This window comes from Tursiops truncatus, chromosome 12 (genome assembly GCF_011762595.2).
Source record: "Tursiops truncatus isolate mTurTru1 chromosome 12, mTurTru1.mat.Y, whole genome shotgun sequence".
Taxonomy (NCBI): Eukaryota; Metazoa; Chordata; class Mammalia; order Artiodactyla; family Delphinidae; genus Tursiops; species Tursiops truncatus.
In genome coordinates, this window is record NC_047045.1 from 2,212,779 (window position 1) to 2,231,806 (window position 19,028).

At 36.1% G+C, this 19,028-nt stretch overlaps 1 protein-coding gene and 1 pseudogene across 1 annotated transcript in view; one reads left to right on the plus strand and one right to left on the minus strand.

The window, feature by feature from the left end:
- The window catches only part of LOC101317525 (NADH dehydrogenase [ubiquinone] 1 beta subcomplex subunit 6 pseudogene), a 46,279-nt pseudogene extending 45,463 nt beyond the window's left edge, over window positions 1-816 (plus strand).
- EYS (eyes shut homolog) overlaps window positions 1-19,028 on the minus strand; it is a 1,685,417-nt gene that overhangs the window by 783,687 nt on the left and 882,702 nt on the right. The window lies entirely within an intron of this gene.

Genomic DNA, 19,028 nt, shown 5'->3' on the forward strand with positions numbered 1-19,028 from the left:
AGCAAGATGGTACCCCTTCCTCATCCCAGTTTGCTTTCTGACTCCATTGGAATAATCATACTAAAGATACAAAAATATTTGGACACAATGAATAAGAAGATATTCATTTAATTTCTGTGAATAGAGTTAGGGATATAATACTTAACTGTGTTCATTATTTCACAGATTCTACTATATAATTTTATTGTTATGTGTTTAAACATCTTCTTTTTTATAAACCTGTGAAACCTGGACATAACATGGAAATTACATTCAGCTTCGATAAAAGCACTCCCTCTATAACGGTGCGCTGCTCCCTGGCATCCTGCAAGGTCGCTTTGCAGAGCGGGAGCTAGCGTGACAAGACACTAGCTCGGGGGCACGCCTTGGTATCAGCAGCGACAGGGTGTACGTCCCACGAGACACTGCGGCCGCAACAGCTGCGAGAGCTGCGAAGGCGACGGCTGAAGGATCAAGAGCTGAGCCACCGGGTGAACCGCTGCTGCCCAGGCGGAGGGCGTGGCCTATGAAGCAATTCTGGAATAAGTTTTTGCAGGACGGGGCCCCCTGGAAGAACATGATCTATAAGACGTACCGACACAGCATCTTTGCTTGTACTCATGTACTGGCCCCTGTCTGGATTATTCATTATTATCTCAAATATCATGTGAATACAAAACCATATGCCATCGTTGAAAGAAAGCCAAGAATATTTTTAGGTGATACAATTCTGGAAACTGGGGAAGTAATCCCACCAAGGAAAGAATTTCCTGATCAACATCATTGAAGATTACTTTTAAAATTTCAAAGGTGTTTGAGCCCAAGTTTATTGCTACATTACCAAACGTACTGATATATTTTTTGGAAAAGTAACTTTAATAAAGTTTACTCAGATAAAAAAAAAAAGTGCCTCCTCTTTTCCTGTGATTCCAACCTCACTTCACATAGAAAGTTCAAGGCTGAATTCATAGCTAGTACATTAGTTGTGAAGGCAATCCTGTTAAGACTAGGTTCTTTCTCTTGAACATGAAAGACCTTTAGAATTTTATTAAAGTTTTCTAATTCAAGTAGTATTACAGAAAATTCAATTAAATTAAACCTTTTTAAAATGATAAACTGGTACTGGTAAACAAAGTGATTACTTATCTTCTTACCAAAAAATATTTGGACGTGAATCTTCCTATACAAGATGTTTTAAATGAGAAACATAATAGAAAATTATCTTATTTAAGGGAAATATTTGAGTAAAAACTGATGAGAGGAGAAACTGAAGTCTTCATAGATCTATTGTATACCAGTGAGAAGCAATAGTTTCAACACTTCAAAATAACCTTCAAAAAAATTCTGTCTATCTAATTGTTCAAATTATCCATCCCATAAACACACACACACACAATGTAGAACAGACCGTCTATCATACAAGGAAGTTTCTGGTGAAGTTGGAGAGGGGACTGAAATTTGATTACCATATGAAGACCATAATAAGAGACTGTCTATATCATAGTCTTTTTTTTTTTTTTTCAAATTGAAAATATCTTGTTTCTTAGAGATGAAAATCAACTGGGTAAGGGTTGGACTAAATGATTCTAAAACATGGAGACTCAAGTGAGGACAACAACTACATAGAAACTCAGGGAGGGAAAGGATCCCCATTCTTTCCTTTATCTCCAAATTTAGAAAAAAAATTACCAGTCAATTCTCTATATAATTTTATTGGGGTCAGGTTTCTATAACAATGAGCTTGCTTGTTTTGTTTTGCTTTTTTTAAAAAAAGAATGAAGAGCTGCTACCACAAATAAAGAGGCCAGAAGGAAAGGACTCATCTTTACATAAAGTGGTAAAGGAATGTGAAGGGTTTTTCACACTTGAAACCATTCCTGAATAGGATTGGTGTTTTTCTATCCTTACTGAAGATTAGGTTATGGTTAGATTATGCTTACTACTGGTTGGATTATGCTTACTACTATAGTAGTTTGAGTGTCTAACATTCTGAATGTCCATCCATATGTTATAATGTTAGCAGAGGTGCAACTAGTAGCAACTTAATGAAATTGGGTGTATAACAAAAAAATATGTGTTCTATCTTGCTTTTTAAAATATTTTTGTAAATGAAAGAAAGAAACATATATCTGAAAAAAAACCTGTGAAATGTTACAAAAATAAACAAGAAAATTCTTGCCTTTAGTCACTCATATTGATTAAAACAATGTAATATTGATGATTTAAAGCTAAATAAAAAAATATACATTTTAAATAAAGCAATGTAGAATAACTGAAAGAGCATTGCTTTAGGGTCAAGAACAATGGGTGCTTTTTCCAATGTAAAATTCTAGGTAGTTGTTCATGCTTTAGGTCTCAATTTTCTCATCCCTAAATTAGTTCTGTATAGAAAAATAAGCTCTAATTTTTATTCAAGCCCTAAAATGATGTGACTGGCACGATGTTTTCTCTCTTTATTCATTTTCTGTAAGCTTGGGCTCAAGTTGTTGCTGTATTTTTAGAAGATTTAATACCACAGACTAATGGCTTTCAATCCTGTTGATCTCAGAACTTTCTTATGCTGTTAAAAGTTATTGAGGACCCCAAAGAGCTTTTGTTTCTGTGGATTACATTACATCACATTCAGGCTTAGGCAATCAGTGATGCAGTGTCGATTTTCAATTGCTACCCTGGCTCTACTCTAAGCCTCTCTTCTCATCAATACTAGAGGGACTCAACTGGATCTTCAGGGAAAAAGAGTTAATTTCCTTACTATTATCTTTAGATTAAGCATTGCCATTCAGCAATTGCTGTTCTCCTGCTTTTTTTCCAGAGTTTACAACTTTTTTCTATGTTATTCTCTAGGCAGGTCTTTGCTACCTTCTCAGAATGGATCAATAAGATATAATTTCTTCTGTCTCTTTTACATAACTCATCTTTACTCCCTCCTGTGGAAAGAGGCTGCAAATTTTTGTTCTGGCAACTTGAAAATAATAAGAATGTTGGTTTTAAATGAGTTTTCTTTTTAAGTTACAGAAATTGTAAATTATAAAAATTACAGTTTCACAATTACAGAGCAGTGGCAAGACCTTAGCCTGATTACTTTTAAACCGTCATGGTTATTCTATCATCTTCAAATTTTAGATTTAAAAATGTTTTTCAGCCTTGTAGGAAATTTGAACGCACTGTTTCCTGGAACAGTCAAATTTTATCCTGGAAGTTATTGCTTCTTCATGATTTGTCTGCCTGAAAGTGTAGCAAATTATTTAAAGTGTAGTCCTTGGTCAAAGATTCATAGACACTTCTTGGTGGCTATTGAATCAGAATCTTCTCCTCCCAGAATTCACCTAGCCCCCCCCATTTTTGAAATTTCATCTTCTTTGAAGTGCAGGATATACCTGTACTGTAGTTCTTCCTTTCACTCATGGTTGCTATGGAAACAAACCTTGATTGTATCCAATGGATTTGATGAGATTAGAAAATATAGACTGTCATCATGGCTACATTAAAATAATCAATTCCCATTCTACAGGGTGCACACTAGTGAATATAATATGGTGTGAAATAATTTCTCTGTGGTGACAGCGTAGTTTGCAACTATATATATCAAGGAAGGCTGAGTCCTTCTCAAAAGCAACTTTATATCACAAAAACTAATCATGAACAGATGGCTATTGTTCTGCTCTAGAATGGTAACAGTTACATACATATGTGATATTTTTAATAATTGCACATAATAAAAAAGAAAAGAAAAACATAATTGCAAACTTTTTGTTAGTGCTAGTTTTGAAATGACATAGGCAAAAGCTAAGTCAATTTATGAAGACTGGTGTGTCTAATTCCCTTCTACCTCACAAATTTTGATAAGGGCATTACTGTTTTCAATGAATACTGAGAATCAATATTTTTTCTCCTTCACTTTATTATTTGGTTCTCCTAAATTCTATAATTGATATTCAAATTTACCGGGTAGGAAATTTAGTCTCGCAGTAAATGTTTGCATACTGGTAGTGATAATTTGAAGTCTGCTTGAAATAAACTTGGGAAAGACAAAGGCATTCAAATTATTTACATCTACAAAAAGTACAGAGGGGAGAATATCATACAATGATATAAAATCCACAGGCAATTTCATGAACAGGATATTTTTCAAAGAAAATGTTCATGACTAATTTTCAGGCACTATGTTAGTTTATCAAATGTTAATGAAAATTCAGGTTATCATGTATATCATGTACATTGAAGACATATTCATAACATGAAAGAGTGAAATTCTTAGTGAAAATGTTAATATTACATTTTACAATCTGAATTCTTTTATTTTTGATATATATGAAACTCTTAAAATTATAGAACATAATTCATTTATGAATGCTTTTCTTTCCATTTTTCCTTAAGAAGATAAAGATATACTTGTTTGGGTTGTCTGATTTTTTTTTTTTTTTTTTTTGATATCGAGCTGCATGAGCTGTTTGTATATTTTGGAGATTAATCCTTTGTTGCTTCATTTGCAAATATTTTCTCCCATTCTGAGGGTTGTCTTTTTGTCTTGTTCATGGTTTCCTTTGCTGTGCAAAATATTTTAAGTTTAATTAGGTCCCATTTGCTTATTTTTGTTTTTATTTTCACTACTCAAGGAGATGGATCATAAAAGATCTTGCTGTAATTTATGTCAAAGAGTGTTTTTCCTATGTTTTCCTCTAAGAGTTTTATAGTGTCTGGTCTTATATTTAGGTATTTAATCCATTTTGAGACCTAAATAGACATTTCTCCAAAGAAGACATACAGATGGCCAAGAGGCACATGAAAAGCTGCTCAGCATTACTTATTATTAGAGAAATGCAAATCAAAACTACAATGAGGTATCACCTCACACCGATCAGAATGGCCATCATCGAAAGCTCTACAAACAATAAACGCTGGAGAAGGTGTGGAGAAAAGGGAACCCTCTTGCATTGTTGGTGGGGATGTAAATTGATACAGTCACTGTGAGGAACAGGAATGAGGTTCCTTAAAAAACTAAAAATAGAACTACCATATGACCCAGCAATCCCACTACTGGGCATATACCCTGAGAAAACCATAATTCAAAAAGTCACATGCAGCCCAATGTTCATTGAAGCACTATTTACAATAGCCAGGACACAGAAACAAACTAAATGTCCATCAAGAGATGAATGGATAAAGAAGATGTGGTACATATATATAATGGAATAATACTCAGCCTTAGAAATATATGAAATTGGGTTATTTGTAGAGGTGTGGTTGGACCTAGAGTCTGTCATACAGGGTGAAGTAAGTCAGAAAGAGAAAAACAAATACCATATATTAAAGTATATACGTGGAATCTACAAAAGTGGTACAGATGAACCTATTTGCTGGGCAGGAATAGAAATGCAGACATAGAGAATGTATGTGTGGACATGGGGCAGGGCAAGGGGAGGGTGGGACAGATTGGGAGATTAGGTTTGACATAAATACACTACCATGTATAAAATAGATAGCTAGTGGGAACCTGCTGTATACAACAGGGAGCTCAACTTGGTGCTCTGTGATGACCTGGATGGGTGGGACTGGGGGGGAATGGAGGTCCAAGAGGGATGGGATATATGTATATATATAGCTGCTTCACTTCATTGTACAGCAGAGACTAACACAACACTGTAAAGCAATTATACTCCAATAAAAAAGAAAGATATACCTGAAAAGATTATACAATACTGAAAGAGACAGACTTCATTTTAAAAACAACTATTTAATAAAATCAAAAACACTTCTGTGAAAAATTGGATTACAAAGGTGATTATTAGTGCACTGCACCAAAAGTAAATGTTTTATATCTTATTATGTTATAAAATCAAAATTCATATTGAAATTTTAAGTATTTACTTGCAAAATACCAAAATATAGGTCAAATGCTTGCTTATATCAGGGGGGAAATTCATCTGATCTTCAATTTTGCTTTGGTCTCAATTTATGAATCTACATCTCTTTCCTATATGTGCCAACAGAAAGAAAGCATTAATGATTAGTTCTAAAATATGCCAGAGTCAGAACCCACTGAGCAAGGGGAGCCCGTGTACCCCAGGCACCACTTGACTGCCCACTCAGGGAAGCCTGAGTGTCCAGGACATCCAGACCCCACCCTCCTTAGGTGATGCGTCCACCATATCTGCCCCGTCTTCTTTCTTCTCTCCTGCTAAGCCTTTTTCTAATTACGAGTAGCAATGACAAGGGATATTAACGGTTGATTTTAAAGGTCTGAACTATGTTACGTAGTAGGCAAAAAGAATCCTGTACAAATAAAAAATAATCATCTCTGCAAATCAACAATAGTTATTTATATAAAACTGTTTGTTTTGTCCAGTTAAGATCATAATGTAGCTGAAACTCAAGATTCCAAGAAACAGAAGAGAAAGTCACTACAACTGTATGTACATACATACTTATCAAAAAGCTGAACATCTGATCCGAATGGAGGAGTCCTTATAACAAAAACATTGATTTGTTTACTTCCTTCTTATTGGTCTGTGAATGTGTCTCACTATCTCAGGATGATTTAGGACAAAGAGTAGTACTCAATTAAAAGGGCTCTGGGGATATATTATTTCTTCATGTTTTAGTTCAATGTATTTAGTAATTGAGTTCCAATATCAGACTATCACTATCATTTCCTCTTTTTAGACAAATAGATGGTATGCCACTGATTAGAGCTGGAAGGATATACAAGATTGGGTTTTGGACGTGCAGGACATAAACACCGCACCAGTCAGCTGCCCTGGTCTCCCTCTCTCTGCCAGCTCCCTCAGAGCCAGGGAGCTTTCTGAGAGGACAAGGAAAGGCACACACGGTGGATATCTGCTCTTTCTGCCTTCCCTGTATCTACTGCTCCTTTTTCTCTAATAATATCTGAATTTTGTTTTTGGCACTTAGTACTTATACACTAAATTTTCAGTAGTGTTAAGCTGTACCACCTTTCCTGACCCCATCTATGCAAATCAGATGCTAGCTTCCTAAAGTTTGCATCTTCAGCTAAAAGATATAAACCAAGGAATATTTGGAACATGCCCATGGGGATGGCAGCACCTAAACACCATCATTAGTTCTGCTACTGTTGACCTTTCTGAAACGTGTCCTTTCTGAAATCTCTTCAGTTTTTTCCTCAACATCTTTTTTTTTTTTTTTTTTTCAGTACACAGGCCTCTCACTGTTGTGGCCTCTCCTGTTGCAGAGCACAGGCTTTGGATGCGCAGGCTCAGTGGCCATGGCTCACAGGCTCAGCCGCTCTGCGGCATGTGGGATCTTCCTGGACTGGGGCACGAGCCCGTGTCCCCTGCATTGGCAGGAGGACTCTCAACCACTGTACCACCAGGGAAGCCCCTCAATATCTTTTTGATAAAAGTCCCTTAGTGTATGTCTATACATATACACATTTATGCATACATACATATATGCATATACATGTGTGCATACATACACACATGTGTGTGCACATGTAGTATGTATGTGTGCATTTACTAAATTACCTAGCGTTGGGTTCTACTGGTTGTAACCAAGACCTGTATTTATAATGAAATTCTAAAGAGTTAGGATATATTTCATTCTGTCAGAGGGTATTCTATGCAAAACGTCAACAACAAATAATGCTCAGAAAGATAGGAGGGGGATTTAGAAAGGAAAGTAACAACCAGAGTAGGCAACACATTTAAGAAGTAGGGGAGAAGAAGGGCAGTAAACACTGTAGCAAGATTAAAGGAAATGTGGCTGAGGAAGGTCACTGATTTTGAGAATGAAGATGGTGATGCTCTCCGAGAAAGTTGCCTATGACAATCATCTTGGGGAGGCTTCCCTGTGTCGAGGTTTAGGGGGGAATAGGAAGGCCTGGAAAGGAAATGAGAAGATCAGTGGTTTCAGTGAGATGCAGGCTGAAGACTGGTATGTTAATTGATCTGAGATACTTCAGGTAAATGAGAAGAAAAAAGGCAAAGAGATGATAGGTCATAATAGATGAAGCAAATACATAGAAGAGGTTTAAAGATTGTAAAAAGATTGAAAGAGAAGGCAGCAAGGACAGGCATAGGGATTTGCCCAGGAAAAACAACAAAAATAGAAGTAAGAGTGCAGACACTCTAGATTTACATGTCAATAAATTTTTAGAATACAAAGGCTTTTCATGTTTAAATCATTCCAAAATGATGTGTGAAGTAGCTCTATCAATAATAATAATAAAACACTCTTGATGTACTCTCAATTATTATACTTGTGCATGGTTTTGTTACCTTTTTGTAATGTTTCTGAAAATTAGAGACACCTTGAAAAAACAATAGATATATAACTCCTAGTACTGTTACTTTGATTCTACTTAAAGGAAAAAAAGAAATCTGAGTAAGACTGACCCAAATATCCCTACATATTATATTTTTTCTACTTATACTTTTATAGAAATACTTTGATATAGTTTTACTATAAGATGCTTATGAATCTAAAACCCATTAGGGAATTCAATTTAATTTTAATTATAAAATAGCCAGGTAGACATTTTTATGATAAGCAATATGAAATTTCATGAAAGAGTATATAATTGAATTAAAAATGTGTTAGCTATATGTGAGCTATTCTGTTCTCTACCCAAGATAATGTAAAATTGGTAAAACTATCATTGACATACTTTTTTCTTTTCTTTATCAAAATATTTTGCCATTCTTCATTAAACAACTCACTTTTATATTTTAAACTTATATTCTATGAAAATTGAAATGATAAATTAGTATCTTACACAGCAAGAAAAGTATTTACTTACTTTTGAATTTTGAAACATAAAATTGTATCATCTACTCTATGTATGATAAACTGAGCAGAAAATAAGAAAAAAATATTTTCACTGTCCCTATAACAAATGGGTGAGTGTTAAATGGAAAATAAATAATGGACAGCTAATGGATCACTAATAGATATCTCTGAAGACAATTCCTCAGGTCAAGGCAACCAAGAAAGGCATTAAATCTTCATGAATATTATAGGATATTTATAAGAACAATTGAGATAACTATGTAGTTGGAGGGCACATTGTGAAAAAAGGTATCACTTCAGTAAATGTTGTGATCCATGTAAATTTCTGGTATGCTTAAAGATGAAGAATTTTGATTAGCACTAAGTGAAATTGTAATGGTCAGTGAAAGATAAATCTTGTGGGACTTTCAATCCAATGAGAAAGACTATAATTTTGTTCTACAGTGGTAACAGATGAACAATTAAGGTCTTAAAACAGAAAATAGTGTGATTGCTGCTGTGCTTTAGAAAGAACATTCTTAAGAGAAAGAATTATGATGACTTTTAACATACCTTACACTGAATCTTTCCCCCCAAGAATTTGCATAAAACTATCTCCATGAATAGAGTGGTGCTTCTCCCATGAGAGCACAGCCCATGGTTGGAGCTCGCTCACGCTTCTGATCTCTCTGGCCAGACCAGTGCTTTCTTCTGGACTCCTCATCAATATGTAAACTCAGGTGTGAGTGAAGATCAAGATGTCAGAAGAAAAAAAAAAATCATTGGGAAATTTGTTATCTATATAAGATGATGAATTTCAATGCTAATTAGGAAGTCCAGGGGGAAACAAGTAACAAGTAGATAGAAACTTAGGAGGCTACGTGGCACCACCTATCTTGAGAGAATGAAGACCATTTTTTTACCCATCCTAGAGAGCTGGAGCATGGCCATGTGACCCAAGCATGGCCAACTGAATGCTCCTGAATGATACTAACATCTTGAGAGAATATGCCAAAGGCAGAGGGTCTGAGATAGTATCAGACTGACTACATTACACTAGTGTCTAACTGTGGCAGGGCTAGTGATGACATCCCAAGTAAATGTTCTTGTGTCAAGGTTTTGCCTATCTTGTCTTCTTTTGCAAAGAGCTGCTTCTCCAGCAATCCTGCTGGTTCTATGAGTAACTGCTTTCAGAGTCAGGTTCAGTTTAACCCTGATGAGTAAAACATTTTCACAACATTTATGATAGAATTTGCAGGAGTGGATATGATTGTCAAAGCAAGGGCTATAGAGAGACTCAAACTTAGGATACCAAAGGGGCAGGAGAATGAGAAAAATAGAAAAGGGAACACAGATTAGGTAAGAAAAGCAGAAGTGTGGAAAGTTTTATTCACAAAAATAAGGAGTAGTCACAAATATCTGAGGTTCACAAATTTTGCCTTGCACATTACAAATAAGTGCAAGGCTGTTCCATCTTTAAATTACATTTGAACATTTTCTCTACAGTAATAGATTTATTTGTTCCATTTTATTTTCCAAATAGGTCTTCAGAACCTATAGCTCAAGAGATGACTGCTGCTTGATTTTCCATTACTTTTAGATGAATTAGTTATAGCTATGAAAATAATACTTGAAAACAAAATTGAAATGTAAATTAGTACTTAGCATAATGCATTTTGACTGCACATTTTGTTATAACATAAACATAAAGGCAGTATTTCTTTTTTAAAATTGTACACAGATTTGGACAATTTTCCACTCTTCAGTTGATCAGTAAAATATAGTCTCACTTTCAATATGAATAAGAAAATATCTTGACTAAGCCTGTAGATTCATTTGTAAAAGTACGTAAATAGGAATGCTTTGTTTAAGTGCATTAATGATTATGTATTTAATCTTAAATGTCTATTTAATTTTATATGAGGTATTTATGTTCAATTCCTCAATTTCTGCTAAAAATTTGTTATGGAATCTTGCTAGTAAATTTCAGGACCCTTAAAACCTTGTGATCTTGAAGGCCTCATATGGGTATTTCTTTTCAAATAGATGCTAATTTATGTAATTATCAAGTATCAGAGTTGATTTAAATGTTTATATTAACATATTGAGCAATTCTTGTGTATCTTTCATGAGCTACATATACCTGTACATGTGCACATGCATATATTGCTATATGTGTGTGTGAGGTAAAATTTTAGGCAATGATGATAATGACCATATCTTAATCACCTCTTCACATAATTATTTTTAAGAAGCTAATTAAATACATTTTCAGTGCCACCAGAAAACATAGTAAAGATGAACTCATTTTTATTTTTCAAAAAAATTAACTCTAGCAGTAACTATGCTTTATGGCTATGCCTAAATATCTTGACAACAGTAATACTGAAAGTTTTATATGCTAATAAGAATGTAATTTACATTTATAGCCTAAGTTTAAGTAATTCTCATATAATTTTATTGTATATTAACTAGGGTTCCCCTTTTATATAAGTGCATTAAATTCCAGCTTTTAAAAGTCAACTAAGATGGAATTAATTTATAATAATTGCATCATACATTCTGAATTTATACTCTCCATGCTGTTAAATAAATCTATAACCATTAAATCAAATATTGAAGATCAAACGCACTCAAAATATTGTAACAGTTTAATTACAAATAGCCGAGTTAAATGAGTTACTTCTCCTTACAAACAGAACTGTACAATGGATAAAGAAATCATGGATTATCCTGAAGTTGCATACTTAAACAGGGATTCAGTCAAATGTAGAATGCCAGATCTACCAACCCTTTCTTCTACACAATTGTAATCCTAGGTGTATTCTGTGGAACACTGAGAGAAATAAAAATATTCACGTTTATACTTGGTTAAAAGGAAAATTATAATGGTTTCATAGATGTTTAGTCTAAGCAAATTTATTTATTTTCCACCAAATATTTAACTTTAATAGTTTCACATTGTACTTTGGTATGACACTTAGCTCCAAAATAACATGGAAAAACACATTTTTAATTTAATTCAATTAGAAAAAAAATGTAGGGCTAAATGTAGTAAAAAATTATTTGAAAGGAGTAAGAGGAGAGGAGAGGAGGCAGAGGAATAAGACATGGAGATCACCTTCACCCCCACAAATACATCAAAATTACATCTACATGTGGAACAACTCCTACAAAACATTTTGAATGCTGGCAAAAGACCTCAGACATCCCAAAAGGCAAGAAACTCCTCCATGTACATGGGTAGGGCAAAAGAAAAAAGAAGAAACAGAGACAAAAGTATAGGGACTGGACCTGCACCTCTGGGAGGGAGATGTGAAAGATGAAAAGTTTCCACAGACTAGGAAGCCCTTTCACCGGCGGAGATGGGGGTTGGCGGGGAGGAAGCTTTGGAGCCATGGAGGAGAGCGCAGCAACAGTGGTCCAGAGAGCAAACTGGAAAGATTCCCACACAGAGGATTGGTGCCGACCAGTACTCACCAGCCTGAGAGGCTTGTCTGCTCACCCACCAGGTGGGGTAGGAGCTGAGAGCTGAGGCTCCGGCTTTGGAAGTCAGAACCAGGGAGAAAACTGGGGTTGGCTGCATGAACATAGCCTGAAGGGGGCTAGTGCAGCACAGCTAGCTGGGAGGGAGTCTGGGAAAATGTCTGGAACTGCCTAAGAGGCAAGAGGACATTGTTTTAGGGTGCACGAGGAGAGGGGATTCAGAGCACCACCTAAACAAGCTCCAGAGACAGGCACGAGTCATGGTTATCAGTGCAGACACCAGAGATGGGCATGAGATGCTAAGGCTGCTGCTGTAGCCACCAAGAAGCCTGTGTGCAAGCACAGGTCACTATCCATATCTCCCCTCCCAGAAACCTGTGCAGCCCACCACTGCCAGGGTCCCGTGATCCAGGGACAACTTTCCTGGGAGAACACATGGTGCACCTCAGGCCGTTGCAACATCAGACCAGCCTCTGCCACCACAGGCTCGCCCTGCATTCCGTACCCCTCCCTCCTCCTGGACTGAGAGAGCCAAAGGTCTGGAATCAGCTGCACCTTTAATCCGGTCCTGTCTCAGCAAAGAAGAGATGCCCTCATGTGACCTACATGCAGAGGTGGGGCCAAATCCAAAGCTGAATGCCAGGAGCTGTGCGAACAAAGAAGAGAAAGAGGAATCTCTCCCAGCAGCCTCAGGAGCAGCTGATTAAATCTCCACAATCAACTTGATGTACCCTGCATCTGTGGAATACCTGAATAGACAACAAATCATCCCAAAATTGAGGTGGTGGAAAGGGAGCAACTGTAGACTTGGGGTTTGCTGTATGCAACTGACTAGATTCTAATTTATATGTTTATCTTAGTTTAGTTTCCTGTGCTTGTTATCACTGGTGGATTTGTTTATTGGTTTTGTTACTCTTGTCTTTTTTTTATTACTTTTTTATTTAATAATATTTACTTTTTTATATTAATAACTTTTTAATTTAATTTAATTTATCTTTATTTTTTTCCTTGTCTTCTGAGTAGTGTGGCTGACAGAGTGTTGGTGCTCCAGCTGGGTGTCAGGCTGTTAGTTCTCCAGCTGGGTGCCAGGCCTGACCTCAGAGATGGGAGAGCCAACTTCAGGACATTGGACCACCAGAGACCTCCCAGGCCCATGTAATATCAACTGGTGAGAGATCTCCCGGAGATGTCCATCTCAAGACTAAGACACAGCTCCAATCAACAACCAGCATGTTCCAGTGTTGGACACCCCATGCCAAACAACTAGCAAGATAGGAACACAACCCGACCCACTAGCAGAGAGGCTGCCTAAAATCATAATAAGTTCACAGCCACCCGAAAACACACCACTGGATGAGGTCCTGCCCACCAGAAAGACAAGATCCAGCCTCATCCACCAGAACACAGGCACCAGTCCCCTCCACTAGGAAAACTACACAACTCACTGAACCAACCTTAGCCACTGGGGGGAGACACCAAAACCAAAGGGAACTATGGACCTGCAGCCCACAAAAAAGAGACCCTCAAACACAGTAAGTTAAACAAAATGAGAAGACAGAGAAATATGCAGCAGATGAAGGAGCAAAGTAACAAGCCACCAGACCAAACAAATGAAGAGGAAATAGGCAGTCTACTTGAAAAAGAATTCAGAGTAATAATAGTAAGGATCATCCAAAATCATGGAAATAGAATGGAGAAAATACAAGAAACGTTTAACAAGGACCTAGAAGGACTATAAAGCAAACAAACAATGATGAACAACACAATAAATGAAACTAAAAGTTCTCTGGAAGTAATCAATAGCAGAATAACTGATGGAGAACAGATAAATGATCTGGAAGATAAAAGAGTGGAAATAACTACAACAGAGCAGAATAAAGAAAAAGATTGAAAAAAATTGAGGACAGTCAGAGAGACCTCTGGGAAAACATTAAACACACCAACATTTGAATATAGGGTCCCAGAAGAAGAATAGCTAAACAAAGGGACTGAGAAAATATTTGAAGAGATTATAGATGGAAATTTCACGAATATGGGAAAGGAAATAGTCAATCAAGTCCAGGAAGTGCAGAGAGTCCCATACAGGATAAATCCAAGGAGAAACATGCCAAGACACATATTAATCAAACTGTAAATACAAAGGAAAATTATTAAAAGCCACAAGAGAAAAGCAACAAATAACATACTAGGGAATCCCCATAATGTTAACAGCTGATTTTTCAGCAGAAGCTCTGTAACTAGAGGGGAGTGGCAGAACATAATTAAAGTGATGAAAGGGAAAAAACTACAATCAAGATTATTCTACCAAGCAAGGATCTCATTCAGATTCAACAGAGAAATTAAAAGCTTTACAGACAAACAAAAGCTAAGAGAATTCAGCAACACCAAACCAGCTTTACAACAAATGCTAAAGGAACTTCTCTAGGCAGGAAACACAAGAGAAGAAAAAAGATCTACAATAACAAACCCAAAACAATTAAGAAAATGGTAATAAGTATATACATACTGATAACTACCTTAAATGTAAATAGATTAAATGCTCCAACCAAAAGACATAGACTGGCTGAATGGATACAAAAACAAGACCCATATATATGCTGTCTACAAGATACCCACTTCAGACCTAGGGACACATACAGACTGAAAGTGAGGGGATGGAAAAAGATATTCCATGCAAATGGAAATCAAAAGAAAGCTGGAGTAACAATTCTCATATCAGACAAAATAGAATTTAAATTAAAGACTATTAGAAGAGACAAAGAAGGACACTACATAATGATCAAGGGATCGATCCAAGAATATATAACAATTTTCAATATTTATGCTCCCAATGTAGGAGCACCTCAATACATAAGGCAAATACTAACAGTCAAAAAAGGGGAAATTGACAGTAACATAATCATAGTAGGGGACTTTAGCACACCACTTTCACCAATGGACAGACCATCCAAAATAAGAATAAATAAGGAAACATAAGCTTTAAGTGATACATTAAACAAGATGGACTTAATTGATATTTAAAGGACACTCCATCCAAAAATAACAGAATACACTTTCTTCTCAAGTGCTCATGGAACATTCTCCAGGATAGATCATATCTTGGGTCACAAATCAAGCCTTGGTAAATTTAAGAAAATTGAAATTGTATCAAGTATCTTTTCCGACCACAATGCTATGAGACTAGATATCAATTACAGGAAAGGAAACTGTAAAAAATACAAACACATGGAGGCTAAACAATACACTATTAAATAACCAAGAGACCACTGAAGAAATCAAAGAGGAAATCAAAAACTACCAATAAACAAATGACAATGAAAACACGATGACCCAAAACCTATTGGATACAGGAAAAGCAGTTCTAATAAGGAAGTTTATAGCAATATAATGTTACCTAAAGAAACAAGAAAAATCTCATATAACCTACCTAACCTTACACCTAAAGCAATTAGAGAAAGAAGATCAAAAAAACCCTGAAGTTAGCAGAAGGAAAGAGGTCATAAACAAAAGATCAGAAATAAACAAAAATGGAATGAAGGAAACAATATCAAAGGTCAAAAAAAATAAAAGCTGGATCTTTGAGAAGATAAACAAAATTGATAAACCATTAGCCAGACTCATCAAGAAAAAAAGGGGGGAAAAAAGGTAGAAGACTCAAAGCAACATAATTAGAAATGAAAAAGAAGTAACAACTGACACTGCAGAAATACAAAGGATCATGAGAGATTACTACAAGCAACTATTGCCAATAAAATGGAGAACCTGGAAGAAATGGACAAATTCTTAGAAATGCACAACTTGTGAGACTGAACAAGGAAGAAATAGAAAATATAAACAGACCAATAACAAGCACTGAAATTGAAACTGTGATTAAAAATCATCCAACAAACCAAAGGCAGGACCAGATGGCTTTACAGGTGAATTCTATCAAACATTTAAAGAAGAGATAACACCTATCTTTCTCAAACTCTTCCAAAATACATCAGAGGGAGGAAAGCTCCCAAACTCATTATATGAGGCTACCATCATCCTGATAACAAGGCCAGACAAAGATGTCACAAGAAAAAAAAAGAAAACTACAGGCCAATATCACTGATGAATATGGATGCAAAAATCCTCAGCAAAATACTAGAAAACAGAATCCAGCAGCTCATTAAAAGGATCATACACTATGATCAAGTGGGATTTATCCCAGGAATGAAAGGATTCTTCAATATATGCAAATCAATCAATGTGATACACCATATTAAATAATTGAAGGATAAAAACCTTATGATAACCTGAATAGATGTAGAAAAAGCTTTCAACAAAATTCAACACTTATTTATGATAAAAACCCTCCAGAAAGTAGGCAAAGAGGGAATTTGCCTCAACATAATAAAGGCCATATATGACAAACCCACAGCCAACATCATTCAATGGTGAAAACCTGAAACCATTTCCACTAAGATCAGGAAAAAAACAATGTTGCCCACTCTCACCATTATTATTCAACATAGTTTGGGAAGTTTTAGCCGTAGCAATCAGAGAAAAAAGGAAATAAAGGAATCCAAACCGGAAAAGAAGAAGTAAAACTGTCACTGTTTGCAGATGTCATGATACTATAAATAGAGAATCCTGAAGATGCTAACAGAAAACTACTAGCTAATCAATGAATTTGATAAAGTAGCAACATGCAAAATTAATGCATAGAAATCTCTTGCATTCCTATACACTAATGATGAAAAATCTGAAATGGAAATTAAGGAAACACTCCCATTTACCCTTGCAACAAAAAGAATAGACTACCTAGGAATGAACCTACCTAAAGAGACAAAGACCTGTATGCAGAAAACTATAAGACACTGATGAAAGAAATTAAAGATGATACAATCTGATGGACAGATATACCATGTTCTTAGATTGGAAGAATCAGCACTTTGAAAATGACTATACTATTCAAAGAAATCTACAGATTCAATGTAATCCCTATCAAACAGCCAATGGTATTTTTCACAGAACTAGAACAAAATCTTTCACAATTTGTATGGAAACACAAAAGATCCCAAATAGCCAAGCAATCTTGAGAAAGAAAAATGGAGCTGGAGGAATCAGGCTCCCTGACTTCAGACTATACTACAAAGCTACAGTAATCAAGACAGTATGGTACTGGCACAAAAACAGACATATAGATCAATGGAACAGGATAAAAAGCTCAGAGATAAACCCAGGCACATATGGTCACCTTATTTTTTGATAATAGAGGCAAGAATATACAGTGGAGAAAAGATAGCCCCTTCAATAAGTGGTGCTGGGAATACTGGACAGCTACATGTAAAAGAATGAAATTCCAACACTCCCTAACACCATACACAAAAATAAACTCAAAATGGATTAAAGACCTAAATGTAAAGCCAGACACTATAAAACTCTTAGAAGAAACATAGGCAGAACACTCTATGACACAAATCACAGCAAGATCCTTTTTGACCCACCTCCTAGAGCAATGGAAATAAAAACAAAAATAAACAAATGGGACCTAATGAAACTTCAAAGCTTTTGCACAACAAAGGAAACCATAAACAATATGAAAAGACAACACTCAGAATGGGAGAAAATATTTGCAAATGAAGCAACTGATAAAGGATTAATCTCCAAAATACAGAAGCAGCCCATGCAGCTCAATATTAAAAAAAAAAAAAAACAAAAAAAAACCAAAACAATCAGCTCAATCCAAAAATGGGCAGAAGACCTAAATAGACATTTCTCCAAAGAAGGTACACAGATTGACAACAAACACATGAAAGAATGCTCAACATCACTAATCATTAGAGAAATGCAAATCAAAACTACAATGAGGTATTATCTCACACCAGTCACAATGACCATCATCAAAAAATCTACAAAAATAAGTGCTGGAGAGGGTGTGGAGAAAAGGGAACTCTCTTGCCCTTTTGGTGTGAATGTAAATTGATACAGCCACTATGGAGAACAGTATGGAGGTTCCTTAAAAAACTAAAAATAGAACTAGCAATCCCACTACTGGGCATATACTGTGAGAAAACCATAATTCAAAAAGAGTCATGTACCACAATGTTCATTGCAGCACTATTTACAATAGCCAACACATGGAAGTAACCTAAGTGTCCATTGACAGATAAATGGATAAAGAAGATGTGGCACATATATACGATGGGATATTGCTCAGCCATTAAAAGAAATGAAATTGAGTTATTTGTAGTGAAGTAGATGAACTTAGAGTCTGTCATACAGAGTGAAGTAAGTCAGAAAGAGAAAAAAAAAATTCCATATGTTAACATATATTTATGGAATCTAATAAAAAAATGGTTCTGAAGAACCTAGGGGCAGGACAGGAATAAAGACACAGATGTAGAGAGTAGACTTGATGACATGGGGAGGGGGAAGGGGAAGCTGGGATGAAGTGAGAGAGTGTCATGGACATATACACACTACCAAATGTAAAATAGATAGCTAATGGGAAGCAGCCACATAGCACAGGGAGATCACCTTGGTGCTTTGTGACCACCTAGAGGGATGGGATAGGAAGCGTGGGAGGGGTTATTGTGATATATGTATAAGTATAGCTGATTCACTTTGTTATACAGCAGAAAGGAACACAACTTTTTTTTTTTTGCGGTAAGCGTGCCTCTCACTGTTGTGGCCTCTCCTGTTGTGGAGCACAGGCTCCGGATGCGCAGGCTCAGCGGCCAGGGCTCACGGGCCCAGCCGCTCCGCGGCATGTGGGATCTTCCCGGACCGGGCACGAACCTGTGTCCCCTGCATTGGCAGGCGGACTCTCAACCACTGTGCCACCA